A 9,373-nucleotide genomic window follows, 5' to 3' on the forward strand; every position below is an offset into this window, starting at 1 on the left:
CTTTTCACCAGCTACTTTGCCTGCCTAGAATGTCACCATCAGGTGGCTGTCTGGCAAACCCAGGCTTCACCTCTTTGGTGAAGTTTTTAGGACCTCCTTTTTTCATACCAGGCAGTGTCCACCTGCGACATTACATTAATGACTTTCAGAAGAGTAAACACATGAATTAAGAAGAGGAATTACTTTTATCTGTTGTTTTATTACATTTTGAATCTAATATACAGAGTGAAGATTCATAGAGAAGTCTTTTTTTTTTCCACCTGAAAGCAGTCATTTATTAACTGACCAGATTACAAAAATAATCATGGTAGATACCTTAGTTCATCCTTTTAATAAGCCTATTGATCTGGCCTTCCCTGTTGCCAGCATCTCCACTTTCTATAAAATGAGTGATCTTTTTCTTCATTCCACTGTGTGGAGAAGATAATTTGAAGGGCCATAAAAAGCTGTTTGCTTCTTTGAAACGTTTTCCAGTGGTATAGATCTTGTGAATCAGATCCTCCATGCAGATGATGCCATATTTACCAAGAGATTGGGCAATCAATGTGTTATCTGTCAGGGAATTTCACTTCTTGTTGATCTTGCCATAACCACGCTTGTAGATCAATTCATTCACTGGCTTCAGGTTTGGGTACCCCCCATGCTATATAGGGTTCCACAATCCTTAGTATGTTAACTGAAGCCTTGTTGAGCTTAACAAAGGTGCCATTGAAGATCTGGCGAAGGCGAAGTAGCTGCAACACCTTTCAAACCTTTGGGCTCACACCACTGATACCTATGATCCTGATAACAAATGCCAATTTGGGTTCTGCAGGCACATAGAAGTTGCCAGCTTTTCTCACTATCCTCGCCATTCGAATCTCAGTTCTGTACATCTGCCTGTATTCCTTGTGGTAATGCTTAGCTTTTTCATAGATAAGCTTCCTCCTTGCCTTTCGAAGCATCTTTTGGGCAAACTTTTTTCTCAGATGCTTGTTCTTCAACTCTGTGAAATTCTTTTGCTTTTTCTTAAGGGTTTCTGGCACCACAGGAAACTTCTTTTTCTTCTCTTCTGTATCCTCCGTGGTTCCAGCCAGAAAAGAGGAACCATAGAGAAGTCTTAATTAAAAACAACTACATAGGAGCACCTGGGTGGCTGAGTAGGTTAAGCATCCAACTCTTGGTTTGGGCTTAGGCCACAATCCCAGAGCAATGAGATCAAGCCCCACATGGGGCCCACACTCAGCATAGAGTCTGCTTAAGACTCTCTTCTCTCTTCCTCTGCCCCCCCCCCAAATAAATGAATTCTTTAATGTAAAAAAAATAAAAATAAAACAATCACATAGCATTCTGGGTTTAACTTTGTTAAAATCTTCATCTTATTTTTATGTTTCTTTTCTTAAGTCTGTCAATACCATGGATACAATGTGGTTTTTTTCTGTTTATCTAATATTCTCCCATTGCCTATCAAATGCAGCAACTGGGTATGTGTGTGTGTGTGTGTGTGTGTGTGTGTGTGTGTGTTCATTAATTATTTGTGGAATAGAATGGAATTGGGTTGGATACAAAAATTATTTCTTGCCATAATGTCTAGTATAAATTGGTGACAACCTGAAGTCACAGAGAAACTTTATGAGGTTATTGCACAAAATAAAAGGCAAGAAATTTCTAGTGAAGAACAGTTGAACTGGCATTCCAAAGAAGAGGAAGTTATAAAAAAATACAAACCAAATTTGGCAAAAGATTGGTCCTGGTAGTGAAGAAAAAGGAGAAATAAATGACAGTGTTAAATTTTCAGAACTTTGCAACTTGGCAATGATAACAATTTTAATATTTATTCTTTTACTTTACAGTAAAGACAATTTCAACTCTCTATGTGTAAGCTCTTTGGTATCAAGGAAGGATTCCCACAAAGCATGGTGAGAAAATGGCCTAGACGTTATATTACTTGGCAATAACAATAATTAAAATGAGTAATGAAAGCTCTGATAATTCATCTCCGCTAGGTATTCCACACCCAGGAAATGCTCATAAAAAGAATGATCTAGTTATTAACTTTACACCTCTGGCTATTGTTGTAATCACCACAATTCCTTATTATAAACACAGTTATAGTCATTATATCATTTATTTTGTCATCTTAGTATAACAGCAAGTGGAGCAATCATGACAAAGTATAATTTAGGCTTCTCTAAGTATTCCTGTTAGGAATGACACTACCAGTTTTATATCAGACAATTTATTTCTTAGAAGCTTCAGATCACCAACAAACTGTAATTGGTTAAATTTCGGGAAGACCATAAATTTCAATAACTTGTCATTACTTCTTTTAAAAAAAATTATAGGAGAGTCCAGGGAAGCCAGTTGCACCGTGCTCCCAAATTGTGCAGAACAGAAATGCAAGGAAAGGCATGTCTCGTGGCCTAAATTGTGCTGATACTGATGTCAGAAAAGCAAGAAATGTTTTTTTCACAAGCTCCAACATTGTGTTTTCAACCAACAACTCTCCAAAATTAGGACTGAATGGCAAACTATGTGACATTTTATAGCCAGAATATATTTTTTGTCAATTAAATAATTTTGCTGGCTTTTTCAAGAGGAAACTATGGCAACACACTGTACGTGATACTGAAAGAAAAACAAATTATCTCAAAGAAGATACAACTGTGCCCTTATAATCCTAGGAAATGTTCTGTATATAGCCAAGAATTGAAATCCATGAAAAGACTCACAATAAACTAGACTTTAAAACGGACTGTAAGCACTATCAACAACAGCTAAATTATAGAAAGAGCCCAAATGTCCATCGACTGATTAATGGATAGAGAAGAGGTGGTGTGAATATTACCTGATGATCAAAAAAGAATGAAATCTTGCCAATTGCAATGATGTGAACAGAAGTAGAGGATATGATACTAAGTGAAATAAGTCAGTTAAAGCAAAGCAAGTATCACTATTTCACTTATATGTAGAATTTAAAAAAACAAAAAAGAAGGGGAGGCAAACCATAAGAGACTCTTAACTGTAGGAAATAAACTGAGGGTTGCTAGAGGGACGTGGGTGGAGGGATAGGGTATAGGGTATCTGGGTGATGGGCATTAAGGAAGGCACGTGTTGTGACAAGCACTGGGTGTCATATGCAAGTGATGAATAACTGAATTCTACTCTTGAAATCAATACTACACTATATTTAATTACCTTGAATTTAAACAAATAAGCAAAAACCTATAAGGAAGTCAGTAGGAATATTATGCCTAGAAAACATGATCCAAAGTAAGAAATGGAAAATTCATAAAGGTCTCCACTGTCTGGAGAGGAAGGCAGATGACAAGTTTGTTCCTAGCTTACCCACTGAGGCCACTGTAATGCTGTCAGCAACAACTGACACCGTGGAAACATGACCCTTCAGGAGCTGCCATTTTCAGGGCCAATGTGGAGGGAAGGGGGCAATTTCAGGCCTGGCTTCCAGAGCTTTCTAAAACCATGAAGTTACCACTGGGTCTCCCCTCCACCCCAGAGGGCACTGATAGGTGCAACATTCCCAAATCTGCACCCAACCCTGCTGATGGGGAAGGGAGGAGGAATGGTCAAAAGAGGGGTTTATCCATGTTTTACAATGTCCATGATAAAATGCTAAAATTTAGATTACTCAGAAAAATAAAAGGATTCTCTTCCTTTTTTCACACCAATTAGGAATGCTGCAAAATAGTCAAAAAATACTAAAAAAAACAACAAAAACAAAACAAAAAGAACAGGCTGTAAGAGTGATCATGATTCTCTATACTATCTATGACACTTGGTAAACTAGCCTGATTTTTCATTTAACATAAGGTTATTGCTATGAATTGAATTGTGTCTCTTCCACCCTCAAATGCATATGTTGAAACCCTAACCCCCCATGTGATAGTATTTAGAGATGGGGCTTGGGGGAGCTAATTAAGTTTAGATAACATCATGAGGAGGTCCCTTGTGAAAAGATTAGTGTCCTTATAAGAACAGATACTAGAGAGTTCACTTTCTCTCTCCCTACCATGTAAAAGACATGGGAAGAAGCAGGCCATCTAGCAAGCCAAGAAGACACTTGATCTTTGACTTCTCAGCCTCCAGAACTATGAAAAATAAATTCCTATTGTTTAAGTCTATGGGTATTTTGTTAATATTTTAACAGGTAATTGGAATAATTACATCCAAAACCAAATTTTGTTTTTGCAAGTCCACAGAATTCAGAAACACATGAAGAAATTGCAAGGCTACCTTTAATTTATTTGACTCTTCCTAAACTTTCATCTTAACAAGAACCAAATTGATTTACTTTCTATTTAAAAATTGCATGCAGAAAGCAACAAATCAATTTCCTATCAAGAATCGTTAGAAATAGTTAGAAAGTTACTATAGTTAAACAGAAATACTTAAAAGAAACTAGAAAGTCAAAAAAGAGAGAATCGTTGAGTGAGACAAAAGGAGCAGAGATAGGTGGAGATTATTGTTTACTTTTTGTTTTATTTATTTTAGATGAAAAATAGTATAAACATTGTCCAAAGGGAAAATAGTTTCTGAATGTGATACAATTTGGCAGATGAATTTTTTTTTTTTCATACCAGTAAGTACCTTTGTTTCCTTCCCTGTGACACTAGCAAGATTTTATCTTCTTACCTAGGTTTTAAGTTGTGAACTATTACTTCAGGTAATATATATTACAAAATAAATGCTTGATTAAATATAAGATAAATTGAAATAATTATCAGCATCTCAGATAATCCAACTCATTGAAAGGTTTGAGCCTTTCATCAACTTAAACTAGGAAAATACCAGGGCTCAGTGGATTGAACATCCACCTCTTGATTTCAGCTCAGGTCATGATCTCAGAGTGGTGGGATCAAGCCTTGCATGGGGTTCTGTGCTGCACATGGAGCCTGCTTGAAATTCTCTCTCTTTCCCTTTCCCTCTGCCCTTCTGCCCATCCCCCTGCTCGTACATGTTCTCTCTCTCTTTCTATCCCTCTCTCTCTCTCTCTCTCAAATAAATAAATAAGCAAACAAACTAGGAAAATACCCAGGCCCTGTCTTTACATGATCAAATTCTTATCTGAGATCCAAAAAAATGTGTTAGACAGTATTATAGCTATTTCAAAATCTGAATGTTTACTTCTTTCTACATTTGCTAAAATTTCTAATTTTCAAATATTTGTCATGCTTCCTACCCCCCCACACACACATAAAAAAAAAAAATCAGTGAGACCATGTGATGGAGTACTGTAACATACCACTTCCAAGGAACCCCTCCAGCCATTGATTAAAGCAATCAATTGAGTACCACACCATTACATCTGATTAAGCACTCCCTGATTTTATTGGCAATTTAAGAACTCCAGCTTAAAGCTGAGGAGGAATAAAATAGTATTAAATCTCATATCTTTTTTTTTTCCAGAAGGGAAAACTTCATTTGGTATTCAGTCCACACTAAGTACAGGGTGATCTATGGAGACAGACATCCTGAAATATAGGCATACATAAAATGAATAAATAAAGGGAAAATCTTCCACAAAAACACAAGATTTGAAACATCAGCCTGTTAAGTCAACTGCTTCCCAATAAATTCCTTTGGAAATCAAATGATAATAGTGCCAACAATAACTAATGAAATGAGATCTCTCTTTCTTGCTATCTTAGGAATCACCATATTATTTAATAGTCTTTTTTGATTTCTTCAATATCACCTTGTGGATGAATAACACAAACTTCTGCAAGAATTGCCAGAGACCCAAGAAACACTTGAACATAAACAAAAGAAAAAAGAGGGAGGATATACCAAGGACTTATGGAGATGTGGGGCATCTCTCCCTTAGATGTAGGAAGAAATAACTCCTATAAAATAGAGATTTTGGTATTAGCAGCAAGCCTAATTTAACTTTAGGGAAAAAAATAGGGCTTATTTATCAAGTGTCACAATGCAGTGTCAAGTATCATAGTGCAGAGAGAACCATCATGAATCCTCTTTCTACCTATCTTATGAAGAATAGCTTATTGTGATACAGCCTTTAATGCTCAGGTATATATATACACAATGCTTCCTATGGCGGGTAGGGGCACAATTACATTTTCTTCAATCAGTACTTCATTTTTTTATTGCTAAATAATATTCCATTGTATGGATATATCACATCTATTTATCCATTCATAAGTTGGAAGACACTTTGTTTTGTCTAATTTTTGGCTAATATGAATAAGGCTATGTTCAAGTATACAAATGTTTTGTGTGGACATATGTTTTCATTTCTCTTGAATATATACCTAGGAGTTAATTGGCTGGGTCATATGGTATCTTTCTGTTTAAAACTTTTAAGAAACCTCTAGAATATTTTCCAAAACACCAGCACCATTTTATATTCCCACCAGCATGGGAATGAGGTGTTCCAATTTCTGTACATCCTCACCAATGCTTATTACCTGACTTTTTTATTATAGTCAGCCTACTGGCTATGAAATAAATGTTTCATTGGGATTTTGGTTTGCCGGTCTATGATGACTAATGATGTTGAGCATCTTTTCATGTGTTTATTAGTCATTTGTATAAACAGATGCTATTTGTAATCAGATGTTATGCCCATATTTTAATTGGGTTATTTGTCTTTTATTATTGAGTTATAGGAGTTCCTTATATATTCTAGATAAATTCCTTCATAAGATCTATGATCTGAAGTATTTTCTCCCATTCTGTGAGTTATCTTGATCATGTCCATTGAAAAAAGAAATTTTTAATTTGATAAAGTCCAATTTATCTATTTGTTTCTTTTGTCACTTGTGTTTTCAGGATCTTAACTAATGTTTTGCCTAAATATCATAAAGATTTACTGCTATATTTTCTTCTATTTACTGCTATATTTTACTGCTATATTTTAGTTCTAGGATCATCCAGTTGTTCTGGCATTCTTTGTCGAATGAAGTATTCTTTTATAACTATGAAAAGGATATACTGACAGTCACAAAATATGCAACTTATAGCAACATGTTTTATAAGGATTCTATAGTATCTAAGGATACTATTTTAATTTATTCAATCATTCTCTTTTATTCAACTAATACTGAATTTTATGCAGAGGACTAAAGTTAAAACATACAAATTTTTAAGATTAAAATGTACAGGGGGAATCAGCACACAAAAAATTATTATTTTAATATTTTTAAGACACATGAAATAATGTCCTAGAATTCCATAATAATTAGTCATATAGTGAAGTGACCATGGCTTTGGAAATCAGAAAGTCACACTGAAGCTAAAGTCATTTTTATATGACTTTAAATAAGTCATTCAAGTTCACTGAGATGTAGTTTCTCCATTTTTAAAATGAGTGAGGGGAAGGGGACAGCATATTGTGGGGGAATTAAAATGTGAGGGATCCCTGGGTGGCGCAGCGGTTTAGCGCCTGCCTTTGGCCCAGGGCGTGATCCTGGAGACCCGGGATCGAATCCCACGTCGGGCTCCCGGTGCATGGAGCCTGCTTCTCCCTCTGCCTGTGTCTCTGCCTCTCTCTCTCTCTCTCACTGTGTGCCTATCATAAATAAAAATAAATAAATAAATAAAAATAAAAAATAAAAAATAAAATGTGAGATGTTAAGGCCAATCTTGCCTATGTCATTAGATTATTATGAGGAAAAAAATGAAATGTGTTTTGCAAATCTGTTTTGTATTAAAACTGAAGACAATACAATTTGCATCATTATAATAAAGAATTCATACATGATTTATCTCTCAAAAGTGGATTGAGTCCATATCTACCAGATACTGTGCTGGGGCTGGGGATACAAAGGTAAGCAAGAAATAAGACCTAATCTCTGACTTTATAGAGCTTCCAATTAGAAGACAAACTTTCAGTCTCTTGATGGCTGTAAATTTAGACCTTGTGCCCCTTTGTTTTTCAAATTTGCATACATTAACAATTACTCAAAAATCTAAAAGGCTAATAAGGCAATAAACAAAATGGTAAAAATAGGGGGTGGAGAAGCCCCAATGTTTGGTCCTATACATACAAACTTGGTTTTTAAGTGAACTTTTGCTGTAAAATTCATTGTTTATTGGAACACATTATTTTTGAAAGCCTTAATAAAGGCTTCTCACATTTTACTTTTAACATGCCATTTTCTTCTTTCATAAGCATACTCTCTCATGTTCTCTTTTTCTCAAGGATCTGGGCTCACCTGCCCAAAGAATTTCCTATCAAGATTCATTCAACAAAAACAAAAAAAGAAAAAAAAAAAAAAAAGATTCATTGAAATATAAGCTACATGTCAAGTATGAACATTATACCTGAGCTACAAAAGAGGTAAGAAAAGACTTTCTAAATTACAAGAAAGGCATCTATAGTTTATTTTATAATGTATCCACAGCTCAGATTGGTCAATAAACAGTGTTCAAGATAAGTCATATAATGGTAATTGATAAACAATATTATCATGTTTGCAGCAGTAAAAAAAAAAAAAAAAAGCCTATGATCTTTATAAACATCTCAATAGGAAAAAAAAATAACTGTTCTATGTTTTAACAAATCAAGACTAAGATTTCCCAATTAGTGTTGTTTTATAAGACTTGAAACTTAAAAATTGGGCATATAAGACATAAAAGATTAGAAGCAGAGACCAAAACAACAGAAGCTCTTTTATCTGGTTTAATCCTGGTTTGCTCCTATGTCCAGCTCTCTAGGTATACAGATTTTTCTGGACCATTTCAACTCTTATGAGTGTCATGGTTTATGAATGGTAAAAAGAGTCATAAAGTTTTTGACAAACATAAATAGAAAAATATCCTGGAAGGTGAATTTAAATGCATTTATTTAGGAACTGTGCTATAATATAATACATAAACTAAATACAGGTGTTAGAATGCTATAGTTTAATAGGAGAAGAGCAAATGTTTAAAAATTGATTGCATCAAAATGTTGGAAACTGCCCCAGAGTCTGGGAATAAACTGCAATGTCATGTTATCTGTGGCTGTCCACAGGAGATGAAGATAAACATAAGGAAAATCAACACAGGCTTCTTGAAATTCATTAAAAGATACTTGTGAGAGGCAAAAAGAACTCTGGAAAGTCAAAAATTGCAGCAAGTTGGGGCATCTGGGTAGTTCAATCAGTTGAGCTTCAGACTCTTGATTTTGGCTCAAGTCATGATCTCAGGGGTGCAGGATAGCGCCCTGGGGGCTCTGCACTCAGAACAGCATCTACTTGTCCCTCTGCCTCAGCTCCTCCCCACTTTGCACATTCTCTCTCTCAAATAAATAAAATCTTTAAAAAAAAATTAGCAGCGAGGTGACTGACATCTATGGGAATATGATGATTAGGAGGGAGACTAACCAGAGCCAGACCTGTAACCACAGTCACAGCTCAACCCACAGCCACCA

At 35.3% G+C, this 9,373-nt stretch overlaps 1 pseudogene; it reads right to left on the minus strand.

Annotated features, from left to right (window-relative positions):
• Positions 1 to 200: 200 nt before the first annotated feature.
• LOC144301639 (large ribosomal subunit protein uL30 pseudogene) lies at positions 201 to 1,061 on the minus strand (annotated as a pseudogene).
• Positions 1,062 to 9,373: the final 8,312 nt, after the last annotated feature.

The sequence above is a fragment of the Canis aureus genome, chromosome 30 (assembly GCF_053574225.1).
Source record: "Canis aureus isolate CA01 chromosome 30, VMU_Caureus_v.1.0, whole genome shotgun sequence".
Classification (NCBI taxonomy): Eukaryota; Metazoa; Chordata; class Mammalia; order Carnivora; family Canidae; genus Canis; species Canis aureus.